The sequence below is a fragment of the Epinephelus moara genome, chromosome 3, assembly GCF_006386435.1.
Source record: "Epinephelus moara isolate mb chromosome 3, YSFRI_EMoa_1.0, whole genome shotgun sequence".
Taxonomy (NCBI): Eukaryota; Metazoa; Chordata; class Actinopteri; order Perciformes; family Serranidae; genus Epinephelus; species Epinephelus moara.
In genome coordinates, this window is record NC_065508.1 from 41449544 (window position 1) to 41453898 (window position 4355).

General features: G+C 38.9%; 1 long non-coding RNA gene across 5 annotated transcripts in view; it reads right to left on the reverse strand.

Moving 5' to 3' along the window:
* LOC126385002 (uncharacterized) overlaps nt 1-4185 on the reverse strand; it is a 5545-nt gene extending 1360 nt beyond the window's left edge. Inside the window, exons 1-8 of one of the 5 annotated variants that reach the window (XR_007569382.1) lie at nt 4056-4185; nt 3867-3954; nt 3568-3729; nt 3372-3431; nt 3114-3167; nt 2838-3029; nt 2413-2492; nt 1889-2127 (exon numbers count right to left, since the gene is read on the reverse strand). This is a non-coding gene — a long non-coding RNA (uncharacterized LOC126385002). Of the gene's footprint in view, nt 1-1888; nt 2128-2412; nt 3030-3113; nt 3168-3371; nt 3432-3567; nt 3730-3866; nt 3955-4055 lie in introns of all 5 variants that reach the window. The other 4 variants (XR_007569379.1, XR_007569380.1, XR_007569378.1 and 1 more) reach the window with 4 other exon arrangements.
* Nucleotides 4186-4355: the final 170 nt, after the last annotated feature.

A 4355-nucleotide genomic window follows, 5' to 3' on the forward strand; every position in this document is an offset into this window, starting at 1 on the left:
TTTTTTTTTTTTTACAATGTGGTGTTCAAGCATTCTTGGTTATATTCAATTGCAAGTGGCAGCTTAAATGCTGTGTCTATTGCATATTATGTAGTCTAATATGTAGGTTAATTAGATATCAAGTTCTACACAATGACATTATTTTGCTGTTAAGTCGTAAGCTGCTGGTGGTAAGCATAAGGTTTGAAGGTTGTTGCACACGTGTATTGTGGAAATCCTGTGTGTGCCACTGACCAATTCACATAATGCTATTAGACATGTATAACCTTTGTTCAGTCTACCTTTTGATATAAGAAAATAATATTTGATATATTACATTTTCACTTGTTTTGATTTGCTCAAAAAGAACAAAACATACAATTTTATACCCAAAACCACATGTTTACAGATGTCTGTCGTTTATTAGTCAAGCATTTGGAGGGTGAACAGAAATTCATTACTACCATCATGTTTTTTATTTTGTTAAACACTTTGTGTTGCGTTTTTAATGTATGAAAAGTGCTATATAAATAAAGTTTGATTTGATTTCATTTATTATGTACTGTATGTTTGTCGTACTTTGTTTGACTTAATGGAACTCTGGAGTGTATTACTTCTTTGGTGTTGTTCATTCTGATAGGTGAGGATGTCCTAATCTATCCCAGATGCACAATGAATATCAAAAGCTAGGCCTGCCTTAAAGATGTGATATTGGAGCAAGTGAACATCCAAGTATACCAAATAAGATTATTTTTTAAAGTGAGAAGGCCATCTAAGATTTGTATCTCCATAAATTAGAATATCTTGAAAAACTAAAGTAATTTTTGTCAGTTATTTTAGAAAGTGAAAAAATAAATATATAAAAATATTTTCAGACAACCTTAAAATATTTAGATATAAATATATATGTTTTTACTTTCCGAAATAACTGACAAAAAAATACTGAATATTTTCACGATATTCTAATTTTTCAAGATGCACCTGTACTTATGTTGCTTATAGCTTATGTTGTGCAATTTTCAAATTTCAGTTTAGAAGAATTAGTCAGCACATCTGATATGGAAGTTGTCTTATCATGTTGACCATGCAATGTAATAAAACAAAATGAGAAATAAGTTCTGTCTTAAAGGAGAAATAAGCGAAATCGTTTTACCGCTAGGTTCGCTGTTGTGCACTGCCTGTAGAGCAAAACAAAGTGTGTCATGAGCCACTCCTCCCTCTACCTCCGCTCTCCAACACCCCCGCTTCTCCGCCAGGCTCAGCTGAGAAGCCGTGGGGACATTAGCGTTAACACTAGTCGGCTGCCATGCTAACGTTCCGGGAGCCTGCTTCTCGGCTCCGGCGAGCTCTAGCGTGGGGACGTTAGCGTTAGCACTAGTCGGCTGCCATGCTAACGTTCCAGGAGCCTGCTTAAGCGTGGGGATGTTAGCGTTAGCACTAGTCGGCTGCCATGCTAACGTTCCAACGTTCCAAGAGAGGAATGTTAGCGTTAGCTCCCAGAGTTAGCACTAGAGCTACTACGGCTACTGGAGTAGCTTGCAGCTATGGAGCGCTTCTACCAGCTCTTCTAGTCACTGAGCCTCGCCTCCATTTCAGCAAATGAATTACATTTATTACAGGTACCATCATCATTGAAGTAGGCAGGGGAATAGCTAAACACAACCGCCAGGCTGCCCACCGGGCTACATTTTACAATGCTAATTGCAAATGTTAGCTGGGCTGCCGGGCTACTCACCTAACACAACCGTAACGCCTGACCCATTGCTGGGACCGAGCCGCTAATAACTCAAGCTCCGGACATTAACCCATGCTACGATTGTAACATTAAATTTAATTGAATCGACATAGCGACATGTGCCTAACGTTACTGTAACACTAATTAAAACAGACATTTGACTTTATGTTGTACCTGTCCAGGAGAAGAAGAGCTAGCTCCGAGTCAGATTGTAGCCCCTTTAGCTCTTGCAGTGCTCTCCACCTTGGAAATGCAAGGCCAATGTTAATCCGAGTTCTGTCCCTTTCTTTATCCGACAATGTCTTCGCCAACAACCGTTGTTTCTTTAGAGGTAATGTCAGATCCTGGTCGTCTTCGGGTGGACGTTCCCCTCTCTGCCATTTCACTTCTAAAATACGCGCTGCCATTGCTCACTGGAGATCAACACAGAGAGAGGGTGTGTGAGGTCATGCTATACTCCAGATGAAATTACACCTCTAGTTCTTCACATAGCAATTTTTTAATTCCTTCAATCTAGACATGATGAATTTCGCTTATTGCTCCTTTAAGACTATCATAAGCAAAAGAAAGTGCCACGATTTCCAGTAGGCATAATAAACCACACCAAAGAAGTAATACACACCAGAGTTCCATCAAAACAAAGAAAACATGGCAGGCATATAAGAGCCCTAGCTATGAATGACTGGTGGTGCTCTTACCTTGTCAATTGCGTACAGCCTGTAAGAATCCTCATTGAAAAGGTGAGGGAGCAGCAGCATTGCAGCACTTACTTTGAGGCCTAAATTTAAAAAAACTTGGATCAGTTTTATAGCAATGATGGCTAAATTTATTTGAAAAACCTCAAATAAATAACTTTGTGTGTCTCCACGCAGTCCTGGCTCAGTGTACTCTGGTACATGTGTAGGATATCTTCACCCAGGTTCCTTCTCCTGACCACTGCAATGATTTTGTCAGCTGCTCTCCCAAAGCCCTCCAGCAAGAATTTGTCCACATCCACTTTATGAATGTGTTCCATTTCAGAGAAAATCTAAAAGATAATTACTTCCATAGATTACAGATTTGTCTGAAAGAGTAACCTATTAAAAGTTAAACTTAAGTAGCTCCATGCGGGGTTTGAACTCACAATGCTGATATGCTGTAAAGCTGGGAACTCCTGAAGAACGTCACTGGTGGAGTGGCTCTGAATGAAGCGTTCTCTTTCTGCAAATGTCTTCTTCATTTTCTCCTTCAGCATGTCCATATTTGGATGGGCCTTTTTACACTCCTCTTCAATTTTTGTGATGTGCAGCTCTACACTATAGCCGTCTTCAAATCCCTGTAAATTTTTATATGACATGTCTACTCAATATTGAGGAAAAAGTCGTTAAAAACAGTGAATATGCATAATTTGGAAACTTACACTGGCAATGACGAAGGTGTGGCCGAGAGCATCTCCATCCTTACCAGCAGGTGTCTAGTCGAACAGAACACACAGTCCTAAACTTTCTTTTCTGTTTTCACAGATAAATTCTCAACATTGCCTGAGCCTCTGGTTTGTAGCATACAGTACACTACAGGATTTTAGTGAACTTAAAATGCATTTTTCTAAATAAAAGTTGTATGTCTTACATCTTGTCAAAAGCTTGTAGTGTACAGCAGGCTTTAGGGTGGTTACTACCTTGATAATAGAGGTTGCAGAGCTATGGCCTTGCATTGCAGCATCATCACTAGCAGCCACCTGTATGGGCGAGAAAGAAAATCAAACAAAGTAAACTGTAAGGGTTAGGATGGATAACACATGTTATTTGTTATTTTAACATTCACTTGTCCAGAGAATAAAATGCTGAATTGCTTGTGGAATAATCAACACTCACCGTGACTTTCTTTGCTGGTTGTTGTGGCTGTGATGAGTTCCCTTCTGCTGACACTGAAAGTCTCCTTTTGCCATACTTCTCTCTGTGAAACTCTACATCAGGACTGACAAGTGGGATTCACTCCTTTTTGAACTTATTTCTCGGCATTCCCAGCCAAGACTCCTATGAAAGATATAGCACAAGAAATTACAAGAAATTCACAGCAAACACCTTTAGTCTTACGGACACCATATTAAGCAATATGGCAATAGTAGGATAGCCATTCAGCATGAAGAGCATGCTTTAAACAATTTACTTACATATCCTTGTCCTGTGCGATCTCGGAGGAAAGGATGTTTAGACACCAGTGCAGCACAAACATCATGGTACTGCCTACAGGTTGGATACCTTTAAAAGAAACACATAACACATAACATGCATATCATTAAATGATTTATTAAAAATGTCACAGTGTTTTTCTATTTGTAAAAATATTCTTATTTGGATACCTGATCATGATTAAAGCACTACCATGCCATGATTGTTGTCTAAAAATCTTAGAATGTTGATTTGTGGTCCCCCAATCCATTAATATGAAGCCAATGCACAACATCTTCCACCGTCCATTTTGACACGTCAGTCACTCTAAGAACATACAAAAACAGAAAACTGTTAACTGAAAATACTTTGTTCATTTTAATCAGCAAAATAGCTAGCTTCAATTTATGTGACAGTCCACAACATCATCATTACAACACCGATAAATCATGTTTGAAAAGGCACAGGAAATGTCTTACTTCTTGGACAAT